Source organism: Parasteatoda tepidariorum, chromosome 4 (assembly GCF_982258835.1).
Source record: "Parasteatoda tepidariorum strain Cologne lab strain chromosome 4, Ptep-v5.0, whole genome shotgun sequence".
NCBI classification, from domain to species: domain Eukaryota; kingdom Metazoa; phylum Arthropoda; class Arachnida; order Araneae; family Theridiidae; genus Parasteatoda; species Parasteatoda tepidariorum.
Window position 1 is genome coordinate 122,454,573 of NC_141758.1, and position 17,374 is coordinate 122,471,946.

A 17,374-nucleotide genomic window follows, 5' to 3' on the forward strand; every position below is an offset into this window, starting at 1 on the left:
CTGGACCTGACAGGAGCGCGAAGCGCTACCACACAGCTACCAAGCGTCATATATATATACTAAATTATTAAAAAAAAAAAAAATTCAATTCATTGCGTTATAAAGTTCGTCAAATTCATTCTTTCGTTTTAACTCAGATTAAAGGTCACGCGATTTATTTTTCCAGAATATAAACGGTTACAAATAATTAGAGTTAGAAATTTTTTTACTCGCCGCTCATTTTCCTATATATATCTTCACGAGTTTACGAATTGAAATTTGATAATTTTAACGCAATTCAGCATACTATATATATACATACATAGTAACTTATAGGGCCACATTGTGGGCCCCTATTAAGCATATAATTATTTCCCGATGTAGGGTACACTAGTACCCGGTAATATAATACGTGGTCCAATTTCAATTCAATTTTGTATCTCCTCTTAATTCCAAATTCAAAAGGGGAGATACAGTGCCATGTTATAATACAAAATATTGGTTTCAAATTTCCTCATTTTAACGCTGTTTAACACACTCATATATATATATACATACATAGCAACCTATAGGGCAACATTGTGTACCCCTAACAAGCTTATAATTATTTCCTCTGGTAGGGTACACTATTACCAGTAATTTTGATCCCAATCCACAACCCAAGGGAACTCCTGTATCACGTATTTGGAGAAATTTACCTTTTTGATGCAACTAACCCTCATTGGCGTAACATGGAGAAGAAAGGTTCCCACTGTTAGCCTGACAAGGGGGCAAATGATCCGTCTACCAATGAGGGCATTTTACGTCAGCACTGTAGTCGGTGCGGAGTTTGTATCGACTTGTCACAATTGGAATTCGAACCAGGTTCACCTCATTAAAAGGCGGACTCTTTATCCCCTGAGCCACCATGGCTCATCTACTTTATAGTACGTTAATCAAAAATTGCGTTTATGTTTTGGAGATTTCACGAATTTAAGGCTAAAGAGCCGCGATGGCTCAAGGGATAGAGCGTTCGCCTTCCAATGAGGTGAACCGGGTCCGAATCCCAGTCGATACGAATTCCGCATGCACTGACCACAATGCTGACATGAAATATCCTCAGTAGTAGACGGATCATGGGTTAGAGTCCCTTTGCCGTCAGGCTAACAATGGGATGTTCTCGTGGTCTTCCTCTCTATATAACGCAGATGCGGGTTAGCTCCTTCACGAAGGCAAATTTCTCCCATTACTCGATCCGGGAGTTACCTTGTCTTCTGGATTGGATTAAAAATTACAAGGCTACAGAGTTGAACATCAGTAGTCGTAATCCATTAAATTGGGTGGCTGTTCAACCACGGTTCTAAAATAAAATTTAACCTTTAAAAAAGAAAACTCGATTCTGAACCATAGCCACCGAGAAATAAGGTCTTTGAGATCTCCAGGTTCTTTCAGCTACGTCACAAACCAGTTGAGTAGCAAGGCATCATGCCCCTACTCACAAAGGGGTGTCAAACGGTCCGCAAAACACCAAAAATTGCTGGATAATTTTTATTATAATTGATTTCTGAAAAATATATTTTAATTTTTGTGAAAGTGTAATGTAATAAATGTTAATTTGTAAATAAAAAGGAAAAAAAGAAACATTAATAATCTAAATCAAGGTGTAATAATATATTCATAATAGAAATGGCAGGGCTGACTCAACCTGTGTCTAACAGCACTTCTTTATGGCATCTACCTGTGTGGTTACAGAAATTATCTGTCTGATAAAATAATAAGTTATAATAAATATTTGCAGTGTACAAATATTATTTCTTTCAGAAGAATATTTATTTTTATTTCCATAAACGCAATGTATCTTACGCTTGTTAAAACGATAGCACTCTAATGTACTTATATGTACAGTCATGGAAAAAATTAACCGGAAAAAACAACTAATGGATCGTTAATACTTTAATACTTCACAGACACAACAAATACAGCGTTTTGCCGTTTCTAGGAAAGGACACAATTTTGAGTATTTGTATTGAGTTTTGTAAGAGTATTTGTTGTGAGCCTGCGAAATATTAGTATTAAAAAATAAATTATTCTTTGTTACTTTCCGGATATTTTTTTCCGTGACTGTACATATCCTTGACACTTGCGACAGGTTGTGGAAGTCCGCAACAGAATGGGAAATACCCAAGGTAAATACCGTAAGGGAAATACCCAAAATATTAACTTTTAAGTTATTTTGTGCCAGTATTTTTCAGTTTTGCATCCTTGTCATCGCGCTCTGCTTACAATAAAAATGAAATGTTATTAAATATTATATGTTATAAGTAAGGCCCGGATTTTGATGACATTTGCATTTTTGGACACTTTTTATCCTTTAGAGCATTCTTTTAGATTCATAGGGCATTTGTTTTTAAATTTAGGGGCGTATTTTGCATTATAAAGCATTTTTTAAGGTGATTGTTATTTTTTTCGAATTTTTATTATTTTTTTGGGTATTTTTATTACATGAAATGCAAGATTTGTCTTATAATTTTGCAATTCATATTGTATCAAAGAATGTTTCAAAACATTTGCTAGAACATACATTTATGCTCTAGAATGTTTCAAAACACTCTAGAACATTATGACTAGGAGAATAAAAATTCTCCTAGTCAGATTTGCCCCCTAAACCAGTAATCTCACGATGGGGGATGCATGCTTATACTACAGTAAAAATTTTACCAAATGAAACTTACCTTGCCCACAGCGCTACCAACTGCGCCACGCTTCACATACCTGCCCCGCGTATATTTAGCTTAAAGCACCTCCTCCCGGTTAGTCAACAAAACATATTTCAGCCCATTGTGGGCCAACTAAATGGTCTATAAAAATTCCCTTGGTACAATAGTTTGCTACATTACACTCTAATTTCACGAAGAGTATGAAATTTATAGGATAATATTATACGGAGTAACGGGGTGTGATGTGTGCGTGCCTCCTGATACGACATTTGTCCCTTTTACAGCCATTATTCACTCTTTAACAAAGAAAAATAATTCTTTTCATATATAAAAAACTTTATTCACTTAAAAATATTGAGAAAAAAGTCAAAAAAATACCATTAAATGAGATAAATAAATAAATAAAAAGTAATCAAAATTTATCAGTTTATTACCTATTATACGCAATTTCATAAAGGAAAAATAGTTATTTCTATATACAGAACACATCATTCACGCTAAATTGTCGAAAAGTATATTAAGAAAAATATTATAAAATAAATAAGAAAATGATATGATTAAAATAAACTAATTTCCCTGGATTTTCCAGTTTTTAAGCGTTATTTGAAATTACACGAATAAAAGAAAATTATTATTTTTTTAATATAGGATCCTTTATTATATCGAAAAAAACATTAAATAAATAATATAATGTAAAATAAACAAATGAAAAAAAAGAAAAAAGTTTAAAATTTAACCACAGCCGGGGTTCGAACCCTTTCCCCCTCGCTACATGCGTAAGTCAGTAGCACATGGTCTTAGCCGTTGGACCAGGCTTATACGGGAATAGTGCTGCTGCATAGCTTCAAGTACCCTCTCGCGGCTAGCTAAACAAAAGATTTAAGGAGCCATAGCGATCCCCCTAATTAATCTATAAATATATGCTTTGGAGGGGTATTTCGGCTTGTAGAGGCCCACCCTTGGTCTGAGTTTCAAAATTATAACTTAATATTAAAGAGAGTCTGTCGGTCTTGAAATTTGAAACTATTTCCCACCATTTTATTTTATTTTATTTTTTATTCCATTATGCGTTGTTTCGCAAAGAAAGACAATTGATTTTATACATAGAACACCTTTCGTATGCTAAACTGTCGAGAAAATATTGTCAAACGAGATTAAAAAATAATACAATTTAAATAAACTAGTTTTCCGGGATTTTTCCAGTTTTTAAGCGTTATTTGAAGATTTCCGAATAAAAGAAAATTATTTTTTTAATATAGGATCCTTTAATATATCGAAGAAAGCATTAAATAAATAATATAATGTAAAATAAACAAAAGAAAAAAAAAAGAAATATTTAAAATTCAACCACTGCCGGGATCCGAACCCTTACCCCCTCGCTACATGCGTAAGTCACTTGCACATGGTCTTAGCCGTTGGACCACGCTTATTCGGGAATCGTGCTACTACATAGCTTCAAGTACCCTCTCGCGGCTAGCTAAACAAAAGATTTAAGGAGCCATAGCGATCCCCCTAATTGATCTATAAATATATGCTATGGAGGGGTATTTCGGCTTGTAGAGGCCCACCTTCGGTCCGAGTTTCAAAATTATAACTTAATATTAAAGAGAGTTAGTCGGTCTTGAAATTTGAAACATTTTCCCGCCATTTTATTTTATTTTATTTTTTATTCCATTATGCGTTCTTCCGCAAAGAAAGACAATTTATTTTGTACATAGAACACCTTTCGTATGCTAAACTGTCGAAAAAATATTGTAAAACGAGATTAAAAAAATAATATAATTTAAATAAACTAATTTTCCGGGATTTTTCCAGTTTTTAAGCGTTATTTGAAGATTTCCGAATAAAAGAAAATTATTTATTTAATATAGGATCCTTTAATATATCGAAGAAAACATTAAATAATAATATAATGTAAAATAAACAAAAGAAAAAAAAAGAAAAAAGTTTAAAATTTGACCACAGTCGGGGTTCGAACCCTTACCCCCTCGCTACATGCGTAAGTCACTAGCACATGGTCTTAGCCGTTGGACCACGCTTATACGGGAATCGTGCTACTACATAGCTTCAAGTACCCTCTCGCGGCTAGCTAAACAAAAGATTTAAGGAGCCATAGCGATCCCCCTAATTGTTCTATAAATATTTGCTTCGGAGGGGTATTTCGACTTGTAGAGGCCCACCTTCGGTCCGAGTTTCAAAATTATAACTTAATATTAAACAGAGTTAGTCGGTCTTGAAATTTGAGACTTTTTTACGCCATTTTATTTTATTTTATTTTTTATTCCATTATGCGTTCTTTCGCAAAGGAAGACAATTGATTTTATACATGGAACACCTTTCGTATGATAAACTGTCGAGAAAATATTGTCAAACAAGATTAAAAAAATAATATAATTTAAATAAACTAGTTTTCCGGGATTTTTCCAGTTTTTAAGCTTTATTTAAAGATTTCCGAATAAAAGAAAATTATTTTTTTAATATAGGATTCTTTAATATATCGAAGAAAACATTAAATAAATAATATAATGTAAAATAAACAAAAGAAAAAAAAGAGAAATATTTAAAATTCAACCACTGCCTTGAACCGAACCCTTACCCCCTAGCTACATGCGTAAGTCATTAGCACGTGGTCTTAGCCGTTGGACTACGCTTACACGGGAATCGTGCTACTACATAGCCTCAAGTAACCTCTCGCGGCAAGCTAAACAAAAGATTTAAGGAGCCATAGCGATCCCCCTAATTGATCTATAAATATATGCTTCTCAGGGGTATTTCGGCTTGCAGAGGCCCACCTTCGGTCCGAGTTTCAAAATTATAACTTAATATTAAAGAGAGTTAGTCGGTCTTGAAATTTGAAACTTTTTCCCACCATTTTATTTTATTTTAATTTTTGTTCCATTATGCATTGTTTCGCAAAGAAATACAAATGATTTTGTACATAGAACACCTTTCGTATGCTAAACTGTCGAAAAAATATTGTAAAACGAGAATAAAAAATAATATAATTTAAATAAACTAATTTTCCGGGATTTTTCCAGTTTTTAAGCGTTATTCGAAGATTTCCAAATAAAAGAAAATTATTTATTTAATATAGGATCCTTTATTATATCGAAGAAAACATTAAATAAATAATATAATGTAAAATAAACAAAAGAAAAAAAAGAAAAAAGTTTAAAATTTCACCACAGCCGGGGTTCGAACCCTTACCCCCTCGCTACATGCGTAAGTCACCAGCACATGGTCTTAGCCTTTGGACCACGCTTATACGGGAATCGTGCTACTACATAGCTTCAAGTACCCTCTCCAGGCTAGCTAAGCAAAAGATTTAAGGAGCCATAGCGATCCCCCTAATTGATCTATAAATATATGCTTCGGAGGGGTCTTTCGGCTTGTAGAGGCCCACCTTCGGTCCGATTTTCAAAATTATAACTTAATATTAAAGAGAGTTAGTCGGTCTTGAAATTTGAAACTTTTTTACGCCATTTTATTTTATTATATTTTTTATTCCATTATGCGTTCTTTCGCAAAGGAAGACAATTGATTTTATACATAGAACACCTTTCGTATGATAAACTGTCGAAAAAATATTGTAAAACGAGATTAAAAAAATAATATAATTTAAATAAACTAATTTTCCGGGATTTTTAAAGTTTTTAATTGTTATTTGAAGATTTTACGAATAAAAGAAAATTATTTATTTAATATAGGATCCTTTAATATATCGAAGAAAACATTAAATAAATAATATAATGTAAAATAAACAAAAGAAAAAAAAGAAAAAAGTTTAAAATTCAACCACTGCCGGGGTCCGAACCCTTACCCCCTCGCCACATGCGTAAGTCACCAGCACATGGTCTTAGCCGTTGGACCACGCTTATACGGGAATCGTTCCACTACATAGCTTCAAGTACCCTCTCGCGGCTAGCTAAATAAAAGATTTAAGGAGCCATAGCGATCCCCCTAATTGATCTATAAATATATGCTTTGGAGGGTTATTTCGGCTTGTAGAGGCCCACCTTCGGTCCGAGTTTCAAAATTATAACTTAATATTAAAGAGACTTAGTCGGTCTTAAAATTTGAAACTTTTTCTCACCATTTTATTTTATTTTATTTTTTATTCCATTATGTGTTCTTCCGCAAATAAAGACAATTTATTTTGTACATAGAACACCTTTCGTATGCTAAACTGTCGAAAAAATATTGTAAAACGAGATTAAAAAAATAATATAATTTAAATAAGCTAATTTTCCGGGATTTTTCCAGTTTTTAAGCGTTATGTGAAGATTTTCGAATAAAAGAAAATTATTTATTTAATATAGGATCCTATAATATATGGAAGAAAACATTAATTAAATAATATAATGTAAAATAAACAAAAGAAAAAAAAGAGAAATATTTAAAATTCAGCCACAGCCGGGAACCGAACCCTTACCCCCTCGCTACATGCGTAAGTCACTAGCACATGGTCTTAGCCGTTGGACCATGCTTATACGGTAATCGTGCTACTACATAGCTTCAAGTACCCTCTCGCGGCTAGCTAAACAAAAGATTTAAGGAGCCATAGCGATCCCCCTAATTGATCTATAAATATATGTTATGGAGGGGTATTTCGGCTTGTAGAGGCCCACCTTCGGTCCGAGTTTCAAAATTATAACTTAATATTAAAGAGAGTTAGTCGGTCTTGAAATTTGAATTTTTTCCCCGCCATTTTATTTTATTTTAATTTTTGTTCCATTATGCGTTGTTTCGCAAAGAAATACAAATGATTTTGTACATAGAACACCTTTCGTATGCTGAACTGTCGAAAAAATATTGTAAAACGAGATTAAAAAAATAATATAATTTCAATAAACTAATTTTCCGGGATTTTTCCAGTTTTTAAGCGTTATTTGAAGATTTCCGAATAAAAGAAAATTATTTATTTAATATAGGATCCTTTAATATATCGAAGAAAACATTTAATAAATAATATAATGTAAAAGAAACAAAAGAAAAAAAAGAAAAAAATTTAAAATTTAACCACAGCCGGGACCGAACCCTTTCCCCCTCGCTACATGCGTAAGTCACTAGCACATGGTCTTTGCCGTTGGACCACGCTTATACGGGAATCGTGCTACTGCATAGCCTGAAGTACCCTCTCGCGGCTAGCTAAACAAAAGATTTAAGGAGCCATAGCAATCCCCCTAATTGATCTATAAATATATGCTATGGAGGGGTATTTCGGCTTGTAGAGGCCCACCTTCGGTCCGAGTTTCAAAATTATAACTTAATATTAAAGAGAGTTAGTCGGTCTTGAAATTTGAAACTTTTTCCCGCCATTTTATTTTATTTTATTTTTTATTCCATTATGCGTTGTTTCGCAAAGAAAGACAATTGATTTTATACATAGAACACCTTTCGTATGCTAAACTGTCGAGAAAATATTGTCAAACGAGATTAAAAAAGTAATATAATTTAAATAAACTAAATTTTCGGGATTTTTCCAGTTTTTAAGCGTTATTTGAAGATTTCCGAATAAAAGAAAATAGTTATAATTTTGAAACTCGGACCGAAGGTGGGCCTCTACAAGCCGAAACACCCCTCCGAAGCATATATTTATAGATCATTTAGGGGGATCGCTATGGCTCCTTAAATCTTTTGTTTAGCTAGCCGCGAGAGGGTACTTGAAGCTATGTAGTGGAACGATTCCCGTATAAGCGTGGTCCAACGGCTAAAACCATGTGCTAGTGACTTACGCATGTAGCGAGGGGGTAGGGGTTCGGATCCCGGCAGTGGTTGAATTTTAAACTTTTTCTTTTTTTTTTTTTTGTTTATTTTACATTATATTATTTATTTAATGTTTTCTTCGATATATTAAAGGATCCTATATTAAAAAAATAATTTTCTTTTATTCGGAAATCTTCAAATAACGCTTAAAAACTGGAAAAATCCCGGAAAATTAGTTTATTGAAATTATATTATTTTTTTAATCTCGTTTTACAATATTTTCTCGACAGTTTAGCATACGAAAGGTGTTCTATGTATAAAATCAATTGTCTTTCTTTGCGAAACAACGCATAATGGAATAAAAAATAAAATAATATAAAATGGCGGGGAAAAGTTTCAAATTTCAAGACCGACTAACTCTCTTTAATATTAAGTTATAATTTTGAAACTCGGACCGAAGGTGGGCTTCTACAAGCCGAAATACCCCTCCGAAGCATATATTTATAGATCAATTAGGGGGATCGCTATGGCTCCTTAAAGCTTTTGTTTAGCTAGCCGCGAGAGGGTACTTGAAGCTATGTAGTAGCACGATTCCCGTATAAGCGTGGTCCAACGGCTAAGACCATGTGCTAGTGACTTACGCATGTAGCGAGGGAGTAGAGGTTCAGATCCCGGCAGTGGTTGAATTTTAAACTTTTTCTTTTTTTTTCTTTTGTTTATTTTACATTATATTTTTTATTTAATGTTTTCTTCGATTTATTAAAGGATCCTATATTAAAAAAATAATTTTCTTTTATTCGGAAATCTTCACGCGTTGTGCTTTGCAATGCTTCTTTGGAAAATTTCCCTTATCTTGAAAAAAGTTTCCAAATTAAAGCATTTATACATTATTGAATTTACGTTAAAATTAAGATCCTTACTGAAATATCCACGTTATTATAAAAGAAATCATTTAGCATTTTAAGTGTTGTTTTTTTTGTAAGAAATTTTTTAATTCCAACGTATTTTAATTAGAAGAAAAATATTTTAAAAATTATTTAATGTGTTCATTTATCTTACATTAAAGTACCTTCAAAAAAGATTTTTTACCTGTCGTCAAAATACACATTTTTTAAAAATGTAACACTGCGACCAAAAATTAATTTACGTATTTCAAGTTGTCTCTATTTAAGTTGCCCATTAGTTTTATTAACTAAAGTCATCGGTACTACTGGTATTGTGCTTATAGGTATCCGATGTATTGATATAGGTACTTAAATGTGCATATTACTGTAATATTTCTTTTTTTCCGACCCCCTGAAATGGTTAAATATTTTGGAAATCAATGTTGCACTAAATCACCTAAATTCATATATTTTCACACAATGCTAATTACATAGTGTACAGTGAGCCGAAAAAAAAGAACCTGAATAACTTTCGATCTAATGACTAGAACTTCGCGTTCTAGGACTCAATGGTTCTAGGGTGTGACCTCAAATATGATACTTAATCAGTGTAGTCGAAATTTTAAGTAACGTAATCAGACACAATAGCGTACTTTCTCTGAATAACCGTCATCTTGGAAATAGGATCCTGATACTTTGGTCAGGAGAGCGATCGAACCAGTTGCCTCGTAATTTTGAATTCCACCCAGAAGCCGGGGGAACTCCGGGACCAAGCACTGGGGCAAACTAACCTTCGTGGAGGACTGTTTGATGGAATAAACCCGCATCTGCTTTAAGCGCAGAGTAAAAACCTCCAGTGGTTAACACGACAGTGAGGGGATACTAAGCCATATTCCGTTAGACACTCAGAATGTTTTACGTCAGAATTGTGATCGGTGCAAACCGGTTGCGGATTGGAACCCGGGTTACCTCATTGAGAGGCCAGCGCTATATTCCCTGATCCAAAACGTCTCTTCATTGATGTATTTTATTTATAACTGTCGTTGAACTGCGTACCCCATTTTTGAGTTTACGACTACTAATGTTCAACTCCGTAGCCTCGTAAGTTTGAACCAAATCCAGACGATAGAAGAACTTCTGGAATAAGCATTAGGAGAAATTTCTAACACGCTTTTAGTTACACGGAGAAGAAAACCACGGAAACATCCCACGGTTATCCCGATGGCAAGGGGACTCTAACCTATGATTCATCTACCACTGAGAATATTTTTCGTCAGCACTGTGATCGGATCGGATGCAGAATTCGTTTCAGTCACCACTGATATTCGAACCCGGTTCACCTCATTGGGAGGTGAGGGCTATATCCCCTGAGCCACCACTACTCTTTATTGATGTATTGTATATCTTAAGTCTTTCAAATGGAAATCTTATTTAAATAAGTTCTCTCGGGTTCATACTCAAGTTTAGCCGATATAACGCCCTGTAACCGATATAACTCTGTCTAGCCGATATAACCCCCTCTAAAATATCAAAATTTATAAAAAAAAATTTAAAAAAAATCGACTAACGAGAACAAGTTTTTGTAATTTTGATGAAGCTGGGAGTAAATTAAAAGAACTAGGACTAAAAAAACGTCAAAAGAAATTTGAACAGATTATATTTCATTCAATAAGAAGGTTTTAAAACTTAGAAATAAAGAACAGTATTATGAAAAATCATGACCTATCATCTGTTAATCTTTCTATCTAGTTCTGATTTATGTCAGTATTTTTTCAAATGATAAAGCATTTCACAACTAATTTTAATATATATTTCAAGAATTTGTAGATGTAAAAATTCTATGTAACATCTAGTTCAAACTTTTTGAATTGGCGAATTTTGAATTGGCGAATTTTCTCCGAAAACTTCGATATGACTATAATTTGACAGAAATGATTTTAGATTACAGCAACCCTAGAAGAACAAATTAATATTCTCTCTCGTTAAGCAAAGGGAGAGACGCAAGTAGTAGAGGTAATTTTTGAAAGCTTCGATAGTTTTTAGTTTAAAGATATTAAATCTCAGTTATTTCACGTGATAATTAAGTGATTTCTCACTATAATCGGGATAATTTCATAAAAATATGATAATGATCAACAATTTCATACGTGTTTTAAATCTCAGAAATAATTTAGGTTTTTTTTGAAAAACTTCTATTGGCTGGTATTGTTTTGCGTTTTTAAAAAAAATTGATGGTGTACTAAGTAAGTTTCACAGCTGGTGAAGTACCAAGTAAGTCTGTTACAATTATCATACATTTTTATAATTGTTTATATATCTAATCATTTTATTTTATAACTGTTTAAGTTAATAATCGTAAATGTTTATATCAATAGTTTTGATTGTAAGCAATTCAATTGTTTTTTTAAAATTGCATAAAGTTAATTTATTAATTTAAAAACAACTTTTACAAATAATTATAATTTCTAATGTTAATCAGACTCGTAAAAGTGTTCTCAGTTTCCAGAGACCGATAAATTAGATCGAATAATTTTCTTACAGTATAACTCATTTAAATTAGAAAAAATCATCACATTTTGACCCGCATTGCAAAATGTTTTTTTAATTAGCATTTGCTAATTTTAAATGCTGTGTTTTTAAAACACCGTTTTGTAAACTCGGCGATTTAATAAAGTTTCATTTCATTTGTTTAAATTCCATAGCATTTTTATACTCAACATTGTTCTGGCACATGAAATGTTCTAAATCACATTTATAATTGTACACGCTAAATTTAAAGGTACTTTGCATTCAATGTCACAATTTCGTTAAAAATAATTTATAATAATGACAAAATTTTGACTACCGTGGCTTAATTTAAAAGTTAAAATTTTTTTTAATATTTATTAACTCATTCACTGATTTGACTTATCACAAAAATACTATTTAATACCTTAAACAACCTATAAGCAAATGCACTGCTATTTATTGGTTACTCATTGTTCATAGACCTATTCACTGATCCAGTGATTGGTTTTTTTTTTCATTCCTCACATTTACTTTATTCACTCGCTATACTGTATCCAAAGTTGTTTATAATAGCAGTTTTCATGAAGAAAGCCTATAAAAAATATTTATGAAATAATCTATCTTGAGAGTAGCCGTTTAAAAATAAACTAAGAATGACTTATTTAATTTTAGTAACAATGTATTATTTTTTTATTATATTTCATAATAATTAAAAACTATTTTGAAGAGTTAAGTATACAACTTTTACATCATTTTTAAGAATATAATTTTACATGGCAAAATACAAAAATTTTAGCGATGTCGAGTAGATCCTGAAAAACTAATTTTTTAAAAAAAGTTGTATTTTTAAAATTAGTTTTCCCAGGAACTATTCGACCGATTTTGTTCAACTTTTTTAATTTTATCCATCGCATCACATGTTTATTTGGAGAAAGTATGTTATTTGTGTCTGGTTTCGTAACAAAGAATATCGTCTGCACGAATCAATTTGCATATTTAATAATAATATCAGAAATCATAAGTGACTAATATTACGCGGAAATTCGATTATTGGATCAAAAGTTATTCAGGATGTTCACTTTTTTTGCCCTCCGTACATTCTTTTCATATCATTTTTCAATTTTATTTAGCTAAACAATGTGTACAGTTAACTGCTCATACAGTCCCGCTCCATATTATTCGACGTACTGTAAAATTCTATGTAAAATCTTAACTATCAGATGATACTATACTACAGCTTTGTTTTTATATGATTGAAACCGGTTTGCACTTATTTCCGCTCCTGTATCAATGGTTTAACATTGTAATGCAATGCGTTGAAAATAAATACAAATAGGAAGTATAAATAAAATCTCCTGAATAAAAACCCATAACATATATGTTTAAATATTAAAGTATTGCCTATAAACTCCTACAAAACATGTAGTTATTAAAACACTACAGTGAATCTAATATTTTGGTCAAATTATTATAATATTCTAATATAATACCTGATGTAATAAATATTCTATATTTATATAATATATCGTCCTATTTATCCGATCGCGATGGCTCAGGGATTACAGCGTTCGCCTTCCAATGAGGCGAACTGGGTTCGAATCCCAGTGATGGTTAGTAGATACGAATTCCGTATTCGGCTTGCACCAACCACAGTGCTAACGTGAAATATCCTCAGTGGTTAGACGGATCATGAGTTAGTCAGGCTAACCATGGGAGGTCCTCGTGGTGATCCCCTCCATGTAACGCAAATGCGGGTCAGTTTCATCAAAAGTCCTCCACGAAGGCAAATGTTTCCTAATACTTGATCCAGGAGTTCCCTTGTCTTCTGGATTGGATGCAAAATTACAAAGCTACGGAGTTGAGTATTAATATACACAAAAATTGAGTCGGATGATACAATAATATCTAACATTAGAAATTTTCCTTTGAAAATATTTAATCTATCTCGCAAGACTTTTTGTTTTGTAACCATTCTGATTTGAAATCTGTTGGGGAAAAAACTAAATTTAATATAACTATGTTAAGAAAGGAGAAAAGCAACTAACAACTACAAATGCGATCTACGCTTAACTACATTTGACAAACAAAAAAGAATTTTTTTTTTTTTTTTTAACACTTGGAAAAAAAAGTTGTGCGTACAACTTGTAAGTTCATTTAAAAAAGTAGCGAGTGTTGTTAGATAGGTTTCTTCATAAATTTTTTTAAAACATAAGTCTAAAATGTTACATTTTATGCACATAAAACACTCGTCTGTTTTTAAAAGTTGTAATCAATTTCATAGAACGAAAAAAAATAAGTTAAACATTTAATAAACTCCATTTTTATTTTAAAATAACTTTAGCAAAACACGCGCTGAGTGAAAGCTCTTAACAATAGTTTGTAAATTTTGTAAAAGTTGAAATGTTATTTTAAAAGAAAATTTTGTTTTAGAGGTGTAAGATATCTTCCCTTTCAAGCTAGATTTTGCGAGATGTATTAAAGTTCGAATTTCAAAATGAACATTTTAATCTTCTTTGCAACTACGATTGTAAACAAGGTAGTAGTTAGGGGGGAAGGAGGTGGTCTCATTTTCTAATTAGTGACGGCTATATTGCGTCACAAACTCTCAGCGAATCGAAAACTTACAAAGAACTTAATTTGCATTTTCTCTCTTAAATCTTTTGGATGTCCCGTGTTCTGAAAATGTTTTCAGTTTCTGCAAAAATAATCTATAGGAGTAAAGATCCGTAGTTTTGTAGCAATAGTTTAGCAGTTTATTCGTAGTTAGTTAGTAATCTTTTTTTTTTTCTCATTTGTAACGTTTTTATCTTATTTACTGGCTTTGATAATGATTTTTCAATTAAAGATTTATTTTATTTGGGTTTTTAATTACGTGTGTAATAAGGCGTATACCTGAATATTTACTTAAGTTTAATAAGGATATGTTTTGGAATTCTATATTTTATTTTACAGCCGTCGTTCGACGTCAATTTTGAGTTTACAACTTAAAGTAGACTGTAAAACTAATAAGAAAATAGAACGAATTTTTTTCTTCAAAAAAATGCAAACAATTACAAGTTCTATTTACATGAAAATTTAATTCATTATTACTTTGCAAATATCATAAAATGTGATTTGATTCAACAAAAAAAAATAATAATTTAACGATGTTATAAAAATTATCTTTGTGTTAATGTTTCTCAAGTTAGAAGTTATCGATTTTGTTATATAATTACCCTAAAAATGCAATTATTACTCGGCAAATATTATAATTTGATTTAACCCAAGGGTAATTTAATGACGTTACATGCAGAATACAAAACTGTAGTTTTATTAATTAGTTAGATTTAAAAACAATTGAACTTTTTAATCCATAAAACCTTTTTCGGATGTAATTTACTTTTGTAAACTTCGAAATATTTGAGGAAGGTATATTTTAAATTATTTATATAAAAGCGTTAATGCAAAATTCAATTATTTTAACATCATTTAAGAATCATTATAATAATCTTTATTATCGAATCTTTATAATCGAATCTTTATAATAATCTTGATTATAAAATCTTTATAATTTTCTTTAAAGTAAAATAAACATATGAACTGAAGAATTTTCGAGATTAAGTTGAATTGGCGAGTTTTACAGTCAAAGGGAAAGTCGAGTGAAAACCCTACAATTCGAAGAGATGAAGAAACATTTGTTTTATTTTTCATATAAAATATTTAGTTGAACATCAACTAATCGTTCCTCGTAAAAAAAAATTCATAGTCACATTTGAAAACTGAAATCGGCGTTTGTGAGTGTTAAAAGTTTTTTGTTATTTTTCTTTCCGATAAACAAATATTTTTTGATTAACGTCAGTTTTCATTTCATTACCGTTCACTATTTTCCTTTAATTCATTTGGTTAATTCATCAAAAAGTCGGCTGATGTATCATTTTGTTTCATTGCTGAAAAATCAGCCAGGTGCAGTCTTTTGCTCACCCGTACAAAATTACAATGAAACCGGAGGGGGCCAGTATAGCTTGGTTAGTAGGGCAATGCGCCCATATCCCAGAGGTCGTGGGTTCAATCCCCGCCGACCGAAGGCTCCCCGTGTAGTAAATGATGACTGATGCACGTCAGATCTGCCGGGTACACAAAGTCCTCAAAGTACTCATAACAAATCAATACGCCAGGGGGTACTGATCCAGGAGTTACCTTGTGTTCTGGATTGGGTTCAAAATTACAAGGCTACGGAGTTGAACAATAGTAGTCTTAAACCCGAAAATTGGGTCGGCTGTGCAACGACGATTATAAAATAAAATAAATTTTAAAAAAAATGAAACGGGTATGAACCGTGGTGGCTCATGGGATAGAGCGTTTGTCTTTCAACGAGGTGAATCGGGTTCGAATCTCTGCCGATACAAAATCCGCACGCAGCTCGCACCGGCCGCATCGCTGACGTAAAATATCATCAGTGGTAGACGGATCCATGGTTAGAGTTCCCTTGCTATCAGGCTAACCATGGGTGGTTTTTGTGTTTCCTTTCCATGTAACGCAATAATGGTTTGTCCCATCAAAAAGTTCGCCATGAAAGCGATTTTCTCCCAATACTTGAACTCCTTATCTTCTGGATTGGGTTCAAAATTACAAGTCTATGAAATTGAACATTGTCAGTCGAAAACTCAAAATTGGGTTGGGCTGTTCAAACGACGGTTCGCATATGAAGCGGGAATCTGGAATGACAAAAATAGTAAATAAAACCTCCAAAATTTAAATCCCCTTCCCCCCCAAGAAAAAAGCATAACTATAAAATTGAAAAAAGGAAACAAAAAAAAAGTTGCAATGATGAAAGGATAAAAATAGCTACAAAAAAAAATAGAAATTGAAAAACGCAAATCAAATGCAGAAGATAAAAAAAAAGAAGAAATGAACTATGGAAGAACTGAGATAAAACTGAGAGCAGCAGTTGCAGAACTTCTAACCTTAATATTTTTTATGTTTAATTAAAAGGCTCAATTTTCCAGCATAAATTATATTTCATTTTGATAGAGAAGCTTAAAATTGATTATGAGAAAAACAATTCTAAAGTCACACCTATTATATATTCCTTTTCCTTTTTTTTTACTATTTTTCCTTAAAGGATGCTATAATAACATATATAATATATATTTTTTTAATAATAATATCATATAATTTTAATGTCACTTCATAAACTAAGAAAAATATTTTTTTATAACAATTTAGAAACAAAATCGTAATTAAGGTTCTTTTAACTCAAAGAAAAATAAATAAATAAAAAAATAGTGGAAAGAAAAAAGTGGTTACCAATAAATCTAGTGGTCAGTGGTCATCCGATAAATTTGTCAGTTTCGCCTTTTGTCGGTAGATTTTGTCTTTTCCCCGATTATAGTAAATTAACGTTTTTCTTATCCGGGAATTTTCGGGCTATATTAATTGGGCTACTTTTCAAAAATCATGAAATATGTTTTTTAATTTTTTAAAAATTTAATAGCTTTTTGAGTTAGCTAAGTATTTGCTGAAATAGCTAATTGTTTTTTAAAACTACGGTTCTTTTAAAATTTATTGAAAAATAATTTGCTTTTAAAATCAATTTTTACTGAATGTTTTCTATAAAACAAT

The 17,374-nt window shown here is 31.8% G+C and overlaps 1 long non-coding RNA gene across 1 annotated transcript in view; it reads left to right on the plus strand.

Moving 5' to 3' along the window:
- The first annotated feature begins 11,233 nt into the window (after positions 1-11,233).
- Positions 11,234-17,374, plus strand: part of LOC147812679 (uncharacterized) — a 43,739-nt gene continuing 37,598 nt past the window's right edge. Inside the window, exon 1 of the long non-coding RNA XR_015433395.1 lies at positions 11,234-11,536. This is a non-coding gene — a long non-coding RNA (uncharacterized LOC147812679). The remainder of the gene's footprint in view (positions 11,537-17,374) is intronic.